This window comes from Giraffa tippelskirchi, chromosome Y (genome assembly GCF_054371585.1).
Source record: "Giraffa tippelskirchi isolate mGirTip1 chromosome Y, T2T-mGirTip1v1.2.pri, whole genome shotgun sequence".
Classification (NCBI taxonomy): Eukaryota; Metazoa; Chordata; class Mammalia; order Artiodactyla; family Giraffidae; genus Giraffa; species Giraffa tippelskirchi.
The window spans coordinates 18,146,904-18,161,465 of record NC_137290.1 but is presented as its reverse complement, the minus strand read 5'-3'; positions in this window follow the sequence as shown (position 1 = coordinate 18,161,465).

Genomic DNA, 14,562 nt, shown 5'->3' with positions numbered 1-14,562 from the left:
CTAGAGGAAAACACAGGCAAAATACTTTCTGACAGAAATCACAGCAGGATCCTCTATGACCCATATCCCAGAGTAATGGAAATAGAAGCAAAAATACACAAATGGGACCTCATTAAACTTAAAAGCTTTTGCACAAAGAAGGAAACTCTAAGCAAGGGAAAAAGATGGCTTTCACAATGGGCGAAAAAAATAGCAAACGAAGCAACTGACAATGAATAAATCTCAAAACTATACAAGCAATGCCTGCAGCTCAATTCCAGAAAAGTAAGCAAGCCATTCAAAAAATGGGCTAAAGAACTAAACAGACATTTCTCCAAAGAAGACATACAGATGGCTAACAAACACATGAAAAGATGCTCAAATCACTCATTATCAGGGAAATGCAAATCAAAACCATAATGAGGTACCATCTCACACCAGGCAGAAAGGCTGCTATCCAAACGTCTACAAACAATAAATCCTGGAGAGGGTGTGGAGAAAAGGGAACACTCTTACACTGTTGTTGGGAATACAAACTAGCAGAGCTACTATGGAGAACAGTGTGGGGATTCCTTAAAAAAAAAAAACTGGAAATGGAACAGCCATATGTAACAGCAGTCCTACTCCTGGACGTAAGCCCCAAGGGAACCAGAACTGAAAGAGACACATGTGCCCCAATGTTCATCGCAGCACTGTTTATAATAGCCAGGACACGGAAGCAACCCAGATGTCCATCAGCAGAAGAATGGATAAGAAAGCTGTGGTATATGTACACAATGGAATATTACTCATATATCCAAAAGAATGCATTTGAATCAGTGTTAACGAGGTGGATGAAACTGGACCCTATTATACAGAGTGAAGTAAGCCAGAAAGAAAAGCACCAGTAACACACACACACACACACACACACACACACACACACACACACACATACATATGCCATATGTATATATATATATATATGTGGGCTTCAGAAAGATGGTAATGATAACCCTATATGCAAGACAGGAAAAGAGACACAGATGTATAGAACACTCTTTTGGACTCTGTGAGAGAAGGCAAGTGTGGGGTGGATTCGGAGAATAGTGTTGAAACATGTATATTTCCATATATGAAACAGACCTCCAGTCCAAGTCCGATGCATGAGATAGAGTGTTCAGGGCTGTGGCACTGGGGTGACCCAGAGGGATAGGATTGGACGGGTGAGGGGTTCAGGATGGGAAACACATGCACAACCGTGGCTGATTCATGTCAATGTGTGGCAAAACCACTACAATATTGTAGACTAATTAGCCTCCAATTAAAATAAATAAATTAAAAAAAGAAAGAAAACTAAAAAATTCAAAACGAAAAACATGTAACTGTTTTCTAAACTGCAGTGTTGACAGACCCTCTTCATCTTGGACTACATGAGGACACCACCTCTATCATTACTGATTTTTTTTTAATCCAGCAAAAGAAAGGTGACTCTCATTCCTTCTAGCATCACTGGTGTGGGTGTATCCCACGTGCTGAGCTGTGTGGTTGAGAGATTGCTCCGTACAGGAATCTTTTGGTCTCCATGACAACCCGAGGAGGCAAGTACTAATCATAGTCCACTGTCAAGATGAGGAAAGTGATATGCTCCATGTCACACAACAGGTCAGTCAGCACCACAGCCTGGATTCAAATGGGTCTACCCGACTCACAACCCAGGTCAGTGACCCCCTCAGAGGGACACTGGCCCAGAGTCTGTGGCACTATAATAATTTGACAAAATGCCTCTCCCTGACTCCACTGCCCATGGGGTTGGACATTGTTCCTTACTTAGTCTAGTTTTGCAAAGAGGCTTGATGGTTAAATGAAGTTAGAGGGGTGTCAGCTTTCTACTTGAAAAGAATAAAATCCATTACAGGTAACTTTGAGCAGGAAAGAAACTTATTAAGAATATTAAGTGACACAGATTTCTGGGAGGGAAGGCTGGAGAGGCAGCCATGACAATATAGAAATTAATTGCAGGATCTTCTGTCACTCATTGGAAAAGACCCTGACGTTGGGAAAGATTGAGGGCAGGAGAAGAAGGGCATGGCAGAGGATAAGAAGGTGGGTTGGCATCGTCAACTCAATGGACATGGGTTTGGGTGGACTTTGGGAGTTGGTGATGGACAGGGAGGCCTGGCATGCTGCAGTTCATGGGGTCGCAGAGAGTCGGACTCGACTGAGTGACTGAACTGAACTGAACTGTCACTACCACTGGCTTCAGACACAGCGGCTGTCACTAGTGAGATGGCTTATGTCTCTTGCACCTCTGCTAGATTGAATTCCATGCATCAGAATCCACTTGCATTGCTTTCACCTGTAGGTGTATCCATTGGTTAAGCCTGCATTCCATGTGGCTGTAGTAATTGAGTCTTAGGTGCCATCTGGATGTATTTGATTGGCTGAGCCTGGGTACCATCTAGGTGCATCTAATTGATTGAGCCTATATCACATGGTTACATTCTGACTGCAAAGGAGGTGGCAAAAATGAGATTCTGACTGTTTCTAGTGCAGATTTGTAAAATGGACAATTAAAGCATTGACTAAAAATCTCCTCCCTGCAGACTTGTCCACAGTCTCTTTATCAGTCAGGTCAGCTTTTCAAAGCTCAATTCATCCTACTAAGTAAAGCGGAAGGGTTTAGTAAGTCAAGTGGTCTGTGCTCTGCTGTGTTAATTTGTCTAGGCTAGTTCTACATTTCCTAGAATCCCTTTCTTTGATTTTGAGTTCAGTCAGTCTGTTCAGTGGCGTAGTTGTGTCCATTTCTTTGCGAGCCAATGGACTGCTTCAAGTCAGGCCTCCCTGTCCATCATCAACACCCCGCAGTTTACTCAAACTCGTGTCCATTGAGTTGGTGATGCCATCCAACCAACTCGTCTTCTGTTGTCCCCTTCTCCTCCCACCTTCGATCTTTCCCAGCATCAGGGTCTTTCGAATCAGTCAGTCCTTCATGTCAGATGGCCAAACTATTGGAGTTTCAGCTCAGCATCAGTCCTTCCAATGAATATTCAGGACTGATGTCTTTTAGGGTGAACTGGTTGAATCTCCTTGCAGTCCAAGGGATTCTCGAGAGTCTTCTCCAATACCACAGTTTCACAGCATGAATTCTTTTGGTTCTCAACTTTCTTACTACTCCAGCTCTGACATCCATACATGACTACTGGAAAAACCATAGCTTCGACTATGCCATTCCTCTGCCTTTTGTAAAACCAGCTTGAACATCTGGAAGTTCATGGTTCACATATTGCTGGAGCATGGCTTGGATAATTTTGAGCATTAATTTACTCGTGTGGGAGATGAGTGCAATTGTGCGGTAGTTTGAGCATTCTTTGCAACTGCCTTTCTTTGGGATTGGAATGAAAACTGAACTTTTCCAATCCTGTGGCCACTGCGGAGTTCTCCTGATTTGTTGGCATATTGAGTTCAGCACGTTCATAGCATCATCTTTCAGGATTTCAAAATAGCTCTACTGGAATTCCAGCACCTCCACTAGCTTTGTTCCTAGTAATGCTTTGTAAGGCCCACTTGAATTCATATTCCAGAATGTCTGGTTCTAGGAGAGTGATCACACCATTGTGATTATCTGCATCATGAACATCTTTTTGTACAGTTTTTCTGTGTATTCTTGCCACCTCTTCTTAATATCTTGTGGTCTAGAGGCACACAGATATCGTCTATGCCTGCCCAGCGGCTCCCTACCAGAGACTTCAGTGCTCAGACCACTGGTTGGGAAATGATCTGAAGCTATTCTTCCACGGCCTCTTAAAAAAAAAAAAAATCCACAGAAAAGAGGTTGAAAGAAATTAAAAAAAAAACAAAAAAAAAACAAGGTCATGTAGCAAGATGAGAACCTTGACAGTAGAGAAGGAGGAGCATGTGGCAAAAAGCATAGGTTCTTGGGGAAGAGGATTGTCCTTAGTAACGACATTTGCACTTCAAAACTTAGGAACATGGCGTCATATAATGTATCTTCCTAGGGACATGGTCCTTGTATTGTAATTTATCAAAATCCACTGACTTTCATAAAAAGTATGAATTTTTACAACATATGCAAAAAATTCTAGTCAAATCTCACTCATTAGGTTAGTCATATCCATAGTTTTAAATACTATTTCAAAACGGAAAATATTAAATTTCAGGAAAAAGGGTTTTAATATTTTTATAAAGCATCATGAAATATCCAAAAACTTTCCCTTACTGTATCAACGGATACAAAAACATAAAATTCCCTTTACTTGATAAAATAATGAGTTAAAAGTGAAAAAGAAAAGAGTAAGAGGCCTTGTAGTTGTCTATATACAAGAAGCTAGGTGATGATTTCCATTTTACGTTAGTCATAGTGGTGGTCACTCTAATGAGAAGTAACCTTATATTTTTCAAAACATCCAATAAATCAAAATTCTCAGGTGAAAAGAAAACTCATAGGTTCTGGAAAAGAGAAGCCCTGATGGGATAAAGTCACATAACCCCTTCCTCATAAAGTTAAGAATGTGCTCAAAAAGTGACAAGCACAGTGAGTAATCCTCACTAAATGGCTCTCTGTCTTTCTGATTAGATGTTGTCTGCTCCCTTTCAGTAGTTGGGGGTATTTTCTTTCTCTTTAGCCCCAGATTACTGCCACCCAAGGGAGGGGATGAGAAAAAAGTGACAGCAACACCTCTGTGTAATAAACCCACTGGTATCTCTCGAGGAGAAGAAGAAGGATTTCATAATTTCACTTTCTAGTACTCAAGGAAGATGGTCCCAGCATAGGCAGGGCTTCCTGGCCAGCATCCACTACATCAGATCCACTGTGGAGGCTCCCTTGTGGTGCATGGATGGTGGGGAGGAGAGTCTGCACACAGAACAGCAGTGGGCGTGTTAACCCAAGTGTCTCTGGGAGACACAGGCGGTCAGCTCTGGGAACAGAGTCATACCGGCAAGTTATTAGAACAGCCACAACTTATCTTCATGCAGAAAACATTTTTTGGTGATCTTCTCAAGATCTCAGAAGTTAGGATGTTCAATACCATGATATCAAGCTACTGGTCTATCAAGTTAATTGCACATGATTTTTGTTTGATTATTCTTTTTTTTTTGTCATGCTACAGAGCTTATGGGCTCCCTGTACCCTGACCAGAGAATGAACCCACACCCTCAGCAGGGAACGCACGGAATCCTAACCACTGGATTACCAGGGAATTCCTCATCTTTTTAAATCTGAGTAATTCGGTAAAGAGCAGAGCAGAGACTGTGATCACCCCTATTCCCACCATCTCCAAAACACCACTTCCTGACATTATCACTTTCTTGCTTCCAATCTTGTACACACTCACAAATGTCTGTGAAAAACGACTAAAGTGAAAGTGTATGTGCTTGAGTGTATGTTTACTGGGCATATTGGCAAGAATTTGAAGATATCTGAAGAACAGCTTCTGTCAGCCCGTTGGTATCTCTGTGATTGTCTTTCCAGCCTCTCCTGGAGAGAACGCTAGAGTCTGCCACTGAGCCCTTTCAGATTAAGTCAGCGTTCTTCTGGTCTGCCTGCCCCAGTGGTGAAATTTGCTTTCGAAGTTGAGGTATCACTCAAGGCATCTCTGTGGATCCTGCAGGGATTTTGTTGTCTCCGGTTTGATATTCAAGCTGAGCCTAAAGCACAGGAGAGAATGATCCTGTGCTTCCCATTTCCAAATTCGTTTTCTCTGTGGCAGCACTGGCATTAATCTGGGAATACCTTAGGTACAATTCCCAAGCATTTTTTTTTCATTCCTAGTACATCATATCTCTACCCTTAAACTCATCACAGAAAATCCAGAAACAGTAAAATAAGAGAAAAAGAAAAGTGTCAGCCAAATCCACCCATTAAGAGGCCCTGGTGTACCATGCTGACTGCTCCCCACTCAGGCTTTTACTCTCTGAAAAGTTTTTTTGAAGTTTTTGGTCTACACATTGCCTTGGGATGTCCAGTGATTTTGCAGACCTATACCAGGCTTCTGGTGGAGGGAAAGAAAATCACCGGTGTTCCATGAGAGCTGGGATTTTCATTTTCATACTCTAGCTGCTATCGGTGACAAATTTCCCACAACTCCCTTTCTGGCTCTCAGCTGCCACTCCTGTCATTAACTTCCCATGACACTCGGATGTGTTCCCAGGGCATGCTTCATGCTAAAGGAGGGTACTGTATGCAAAGTACTCTGTACGTATGCAATTGACTCTGCCTGATTATTATTATTGTTATTATTATTATTACTTTTTTTTCTTTTTTGCCTCAACACTGTGAACAGGCTTTCTATAGTTAGAGCAAGCAGGAGCTACTCCTCATTGCAGAGTGCAGTCTTCTCATTGAGGTAGCTTCTCCTGTTGCGGAGCAAAGGCTCTAGAATATGTTGTCAGTAGTTGTGGCCTGGGGGCTTAACTACTCTATAGCATGTGAAATCTCCTGGGGCCAGGGATTGAACCTGTGTCCCCCTGCATTGCCAACTGGATTCCCAACCACTGGGCCAGCAGAGAAGTCTGACTCCGCCTAATTGAAAAGATAAAATTAACATGAGGAATGCCTATAGAAAGATACGGAGGTGCTCACAAAATAGGAAGAAAGGGTTAGCAGCCAGGCCTTTCAAGGCATGTGAAACAAGCAACTTTGGGGATCAAAATATCAAGAGCCCACTGGTATTTTCTTCTGCACCCTACTCTTGGGATGAACTAAGGCCAACCACATTTTGTAATTGTGTTCGTGCCCCAAAGCCCAAAGTGTGAGATAGAGGGATTTTCTTTGGCTTGGTCACTCAGTGCATGCAGGGGACTGGATGACTGCCCCTCAAAAAACCAAAGATGTTCTTTGATACCGGAAGAAAAGAGAATGGAGGCTGACTGGGCATGAGCACAGGGAGCCACTGTTGTTAGGGAAGTTAACGGAAGCTCTGATCCTGCTTCTCCCAGAAGACAGATACTCACAGTACTCTCACGCACTCGGGGACAGAGTGAAACACAGCCCTAAGCCCACCCATGGGTCTCCTGGTAAAAAGCTCCCAGCTCCCCACAGTGACACTGTCTCTTCTCCATCCCCCTGCCCTCTTCCGTCTCCCCAGCACTTGCAACTTCTCCACTGATGGCTTCCACGGTTCCGCCCTGGGAGCCAGCTTGTGCCTAGGTTCCAGTGTGCACTATGCTGTGGACTGGATCAGAAAGCTGGCCTTCTGCGACCATTGGGTGAAGGAGATATACAATGCCTACAGAAACAGTGTCGGCAGTGAGTGGGCCAGGGAGAGGGCCATCCATGGTGGTTGAAGGGTCTGTCTGCCTGGGCTCCAGGAGCACCCCAGGACCAAGGGAAATTCATTAAGAATGGATGCTATCATTCATATCCCACCTGCTCGGTGCCAGCTTCCAAGAGGCTTACACATCCTAGCTCACTCAGTGTTGCCCTCATGACACCCTCTGGGAGAGGATCTCATCATCCCCACTTTGGGTCTGGGGAAGCTGACGGAGAGATGACTTGTGTTGCCCGTCCATGATTATGCCTCCAGCCCCACCGTGGTGCTCCACATGTGGTCCTTGGACCAGCAGCATCAGGGTCACATGCAGGGTCTTGGAAATGCAGATTCTTTGGTCCCCATCTCAAACCTGTCAGATTGACAGCTCTGGGGTGGGATTTGGCCATCTGAATCTTAACTGGACCTCCAGGTGATTCTGATGCTTGTTGGAAGTTGAGGACCTCGGGCTTCGCCCTGACTACTCAGACTGTGGTCCCTGGAGCAGCCACACGAGTTCATCTCCTGGGAGCTTGTTAGAAATGTGGACTCCAAGCCCCTCCCAAGGCATCTGGGTCAGATCTGTGTCTTTAACAAGACTCCCAGGTGATTCGGGAAAACATTGGTTCTCAAGCTTGACTCCTATTGGGATCCCCTGACGAATTTACCGTTCTGCTTTTTTGGCCTAGCTGCTGCTTGGCATTGGGACTTACTGAGTTCCCTGGGGGATTCTAATGTGTGGACAAGTTATGAAAGCCACCAGCTTCAGTGTCAGGAGAGGATTGGTTTATCATATTGTACAAGAAACCTGGAAGGTGCTGGAGGCAGGGTTGATTCACCAATGACCCTTGATCACTATTTCTGGAGTTCTCTAAGTCTTTGACTCTTTACAGGTGAGGCTGCTTCTCCCCCAGGAGGCACATGGGGATGTTTTTGATTATCATGATGACTCTAAGCAGCTACTGGCTGGTAAAGGGAATACAATTTGAGTAGGCGGATAATAAAATGTGCCATCTACACCTTGACCCCGTTCTCAGAAAGAGTAAAGTCCCAGGAAGAACTTCGGGCCTCTGACTGGATAAAACCCATTTCTAGTCCCAATGCTGCCACTTTCTTACTCCCCAAGCCTTAGTTTCTAAGTCGGTGAAATGGGGATAAAAATACATATACCGTTCCAGCCTCCTGGAAGGCTCCTCCCCTTGCCCAGCTCTTTGGACTCATCCTTTTCCAGCTCCGGCTCACTCTAGAGGAAGCATTCCCTCCCAGCTCGCACTCCCACCCTCCAGCTCAGCCAGGCCTGCCTGCAATTCCCTCCACCAGCTCCCAATATTTCTCCTCCTCTCTTGTCAAGGAACATTTACCTTTGTGACACATGGTTTCATCAACGACCCTCCATGTGGAATGTAAGTTCCATTAGCTGAGCACCTACTGTGTGCTGGCCTCTCATGCACAGTCACTGTGCATGGGCAGTGAGCAGAACACACAGGCCATCTCATTCTTCACTAAGCTCACAGCCTGGCTACAAGCAGTCAGCACCTAAGTGTAACAAGTGTGTCAATTGACCACCAGATCTTTGGAGAAAAATAAAGTGGAGAATGGAGAACAGAGGAGTGTCTAGGGGTGGTCAGGATGGGAGGGTAGGTGGTGATCAAGGCCGGCCTGGTTTCGAGGTGACAGCAGGACACAGGTGGGAGGAGAGGAAGTAAGCCCAGTGAGCATAAGAAGGACGGAATTTCCCGAGAGGAAGCAAGGAGTTCAAAGGTCCAAAGTCTGGAGCTTCCTGTGGAGAGCCAGAGTGCCCTCAAGGATGCACCAAGCAAAAGGCAAGGGGTGGGGTGGGGATGGTGGGGTCATGGAGGTGCCTGGGGCCTTCAGAGGCACTTCAACTTTTTGTCCAAGCACTTCTTTTTAAAGAAGATTTCTTTAACGTTAACAGTGAATTGATATAGAGGAATTTTGTTACCTGTCTGTCCTTAACACGGGTGGTTCAGGGACCCCAATGCAGGGGCACAGGTTTGACGCCTGCTTGGGGAACTGAGATTCTGCATGCCACATGATATGGCATGGCATATATTCAGTTTGGAGGAGACAATATTAATAATTGCTATAAGGATGACCATGAGAAAAGCTGAGCACCGAACAATTGATGCTTTTGAACTGTGTTGCTGGAGAAGACTGTTGAGACTCCCTTGGACTGCAATGTGATCCAACCAGTCCATTTTAAAGGTAACCCATTTGGAATATTCATTGGAAGGAGTGATGCTGAAGCTCCAATACCTAGGCCACGTGATGGGAAGTAGTGACTGATTGGAAAGGACTCTGATGCTGGGAACGATTGAAGGCAGGAGGAGAAGGGGATGACAGAGGATGAGCTGGTGGGATGGCGTCACTGACTCAATGGACAGGGGTTTCAGCAAACTCTGGGACTTGGTGATGGACAGGGAAGTGTACGGAAGGGCGTACTGCATTCCATGTGGTCGCAGAGAATCAGACATGACTAAGAGAGTGAACTGACTGATAAGGGTGATATACCAGGGTCTGAAAAAATCAGTGGTGCGAACCTAATGAATTACCACATTGTTCCAGAACGGGTGTACCGGGTCGAGAGCTGGTCTCAGGTGAGCCTATGTGAAGCCCTCTGCTGGGGTAGGAGGGGGAGTCTAGAGCCCGTTTTCCAAGTACAGATCTAAGTGAGAAGAAACTCTACCCTGAGCATGTGAGAGTGATCAAAAGAAACTTTGCTTCTATCAGTTAGATTGAGGACCTGCTTAGGCTCCTGGTGGTGGACACCCCACTACCTGCCCTCTCATTCTTAGCTGGAGAATGACAGAGAAGTCCATAGAGCTGTCACTGCTATTCACTTGCCTTCTCACATTAAAGGGGGTTTCCTAGGGTGGTGTAGCAGATGTTTTGAAATGATCATTTACTATCCTGAAATGAAATACTGATGGATAATAAAACCATCTTAAAACCAAAATGTTCTGTCCCAGGAAATGAAAAAAAAAAAAAAAACTGTCCTGGAGATCAACATCCAGTAACACAAAGTGAAATAGGGAGTGAACTGCCTGGTGGTCCAGTGCTTAAGACTTGACCTTCCAATGCAGCGGGTGCAGCTTCTATCCACATGGAGCTAAGATCCCACGTGTCTCAAGACCAAAATATAAAACAAGTGTTTATGTTATCATAAACATAAAGGAAGTGATGATAACAAATTAAATACAGAGCTTAAAAATGGTCCACATAATTTTTTTTTTTTTTAAAGAACTAAGAGTAGGTCATTTATACTCAAGGATTCAGTTCCTCAGGTGGCGGTAGTGGTAAAGATTCCACCTTATGCAGTAGACATAAGGTCTACTTAGGCAGACCTTATGTAGCAGACATAAGAGACACAGGTTTGATCCCTGGGTCAGGAAGGTCCCCTGAAGGAGGCCATGGCAACCCACTCCAGTATTCTTGCCTGGAGAATCCCAGGACAAAAGAGCCTGGGGTCTATAGCATCACGAAGAGTTGAACACAACTGAGCACACACATGTATTTATACTCACAACAATGCATGCTCCCGTAGGTAAATGTTTGAGCACTCACACTTGCACCCAAATGTGCCCTCACTGAGGATTCAGCCTGGCAAATGCAGGAGGACACAAGTGTGCAGTCTCGGCCATTCACAAAGCCATCGAGGTACTGTGACCATCATGTGATTGCCACAAACTGCAAAGCAACCCATGGTTAGGCTCTGAATAAAACAAAATATTGACTTCTCCAGTTTGCACCATAATTGCAGCCCTGGAAATCTTTTATTAAACTTATGGGACAAAGTGCAGATAAGGGCCTCCACTCGGGGTATTATGAATGGGTTTGGACTTACCTAAATATCTGGCAGGACATTTGAGAATCATTCACGTCTAACGTGTATGCCATGAAGCAGGCACCTGCCCCCATGTGTAGTGGCCCCCCATATCACGACAACAGTCAAAAACCACACCCCTAGAATTTGTCACAGTCACTGCTTCTTCTTCAAGAACTGCTGGTCTAAGGCCGCCCTCCCTTAGTGAGCCACGAAGAGGTAGAGCTGACAGAGATGCCGCTTTATAAACTGAAGTGAAGTGAAGTGGATTCGCTCAGTCATATCGAACTCTTTGTGACCCCTTAGGCTATATTGTTCATGGAATTCTCCAGGCCAGAATACTAGAGGGGGTGTCCTTTCTCTTCTCCAGGGGATTTCCTGACCCAGGGACCAAACCCAGGTCTTCTGCATGGCAGGCAGTTTCCTTACGAGCTGAGCCACCAGGGAAGGCCAAGAATCCTGGATTAGGTAGCCTATCCCTTCTCCGGGAGATCTTCCCAACCCAGGAACTGGGGTCTCCTGCATTGCAGGCAGATTCTTTACCAACAGAGTTATGAGGAAAGCTGAATAAAATAGTTCCTTTTTTTTTTTTTGAGATCTTACTTCTCCAAGCAGAGCTTGAACCCATGCCCCCTGCAGTGAAAGCACAGAGTATGAACCACTGGACACCCAGGGAAGTCCTGGAGGTGCCTCTTTCAATTCTGTGTCCCAGGTCTCTCCCTCGCTTCACCCTACAGCCACCTGCCTCTCACAGAAACAGGTGACAAGGAGAGCGCATTTTGCCCTGAATCCCTGCTCTGCCATTGTTAGCTGTGTGGCCTTCAGCCAGTGGCAACCCTCTCTGAACTGCCTTTTTCTCTGTCACACCTACAGAGAACAGATGCCAAGGGGGCCAGCAGAGGACCTGTGCAGAGTTAGCCCTCAGGAACCCAAAGAGGGTGTCATTAATACTCCCTGGGCCTGTGGGGGTGGGGGAGAAAGCTACATCCATCTGCAGAAACTCAGAGGAGGGTCTCTCTCCAGGGGAGTCAGCAGAGAAAGAAAACAGGAACCTGACTTTGCACATAACAAAGGGGAAAGACTGAACGAGCAAAGAATGTAATTAAAAATAAAGCAAAGAAGAGGGGAATTCCTTGGGGGCTCAGTGGTAAAAAATCCACCTGCCAATGCAGGAATCACTGGTTCCATCCCTGATCCAGGAGAATCCCATATGCCATGGAGCAGCTGAGCTCATGCATTCCAACTACTGAGTCTGTGTTCTAGAGCACGGGAGGCGTAATTACTGAGTCCACTTGACCTGAGCCAATGCTGGACAACAACAGAAGCCACTGCAATGAGAAGCCTCAACGCCACAACTAAAGAGTAGCCCCTGCCACCTTAAGCTAGAGAAAGCCCTCATGGAAATGAAAACCAACACATGCAAAGATAAGTACATTTTTAAAGTATGGCAAAGAAGTGATACAAGAAAACAAGGGAAGTCTGACAAATAGAAGACACAAAGTAAACTGATATCCAAAAAAGCCAAATTTCATCACAATAAATGGGAATAAGGCAAAGTTTCAACGCAAGAGATTTTCTGACAGTTTCTTTTTTCTTTGTTTGTTTAAAGCTGGCTAAATATGAAAGATTCCTAATATATACAACAGTTGAAAAATACACAATAAGAATATATATATATATACTGACAATGAAAGCCAATGCAGCTGTACTCAGTATCGTTTAGTTGCTCAATCATGTCCGACTCTTTGTGACCCCATGAATCGCAGCACGCCAGGCCTCCCTGTCCATCACCAACTCTCGGAGTTTACCGAAACACATCTCCATCGAGTCGGTCATGCCATCCAAACATCTCATCATCTGTCTTCGTCTTCTTATCCTGTCCCAAATCCTACGCAGCATTAGGGACTTTTCCAATGAGTCAACTCTCACATGAGGAGGCCAAAGTATTGGAGTTTCACCTTCAACATCAGACCTTTCAATGAACACTTAGGACTGATTTCTTTTAGGATGGACTGGTTGGATCTCCTTGCAGTCCAAGGGACTCTCAAGAGTCTTCTCCAGCACCACTGTACAAAGGCATCAATTCTTCCACTCTCAGCTTTCTTCACCGTCCAACTCTCAATCCATACATGACCACTGGGAAAACCATAGCCTTGACTAGACGGAACTTTGTTGGCAAAGAAATGTTTCTGCTTTTAAATATGCTATCTAAATTGGACATAAGCTTCCTTCCAAGGAGTAAGCGTCTTTTAATTTCATGGGGCCATCACCATCAGCAGTAATATTTGAGCCCCCCCCCAAATAAAGTCTGACACTGTTTCCACTGTTTCCCCATCTATTTCCCATGAAGTGATGGGACCAGATGCCATGATCTTGATTTTCTGAATGTTGAGTTTTAAGCCAACTTTTTCACTCTCCTCTTTCACTTTCATCAAGAGCCTCTTTAGCTCTTCTTCACTTTCTGCCATAAGGGTGGTGTCATCTGCATATCTGAGGTCATTGATATTTCTCCTGGCAATCTTGATTCCAGCTTGTGTTTCTTGCAGCCCAGCGTTTCTCATGATCTACTCTGCATATAACTTAAATATACAGGGTGACAATAGGCAGCCTTGACGTACACCTTTTGCTATTTGGAACCAGTCTGTTGTTCCATGTCCAGTTCTAACTGTTGCTTCCTGACATGCATACAGGTTTCTCAAGAGACAGGCCAGATGGTCTGGTATTCCCATCTCTTTCAGAATTTTCCCCAGTTTATTACTGTCAAGCAAATGGATTTTAAGGTGAAAAAGCATTACTAAAATTTAGAAGTATAAAAGGATTCATTTGAGCTAAATTTGCAAGTACCTATACAGTCAGCAAAAACAAGACCGGGAGCAGACTGTGGCTCAGATCATGAACTGCTTATTGCCAAATTCAGACTTAAATTAAAGAAAGCAGGGAAAACCACTAGACCATTCAGGTATGACCTAGATCAAATCCCTTATGAGTATACAGTGGAAGTGACAAATAGATTTAAGGGACTAGGCCTGATAGACAGAGTGCCTGATGAACTACGGACACAGGTTCGTGACATTGTGCAGGAGACAGGGATCAAGAAAATCCCCATGGAAAAGAAACACAAAAAAGCAAAATGGCTGTTTGAGGAGGCCTTACAGATAGCTGGGAAGAGAAGAGAAGCAAAAAGCAAAGGAGAAAAGGAAGGATATTCCCATCTCAATGCAGAGTTCCAAAGAATAGCAAGGAGAGATAAGAAAGCGATCAGTGCAAAGAAATAGAGGAAAACAACAGATTGGGAAAGACTAGAGATATCTTCAAGAAAATTAGAGATACCAAAGGAACATTTCATGCAAAGATAGGTTCGATACAGGACAGCAATGGTATGGACCTAACAGAGGCATAAGATATTTAGAAGAGGTGGCAAGAATACACAGAAGAACTGTACAAAAAAAGATCTTCACGACCCAGATAATCATGATGGTGTGATCACTC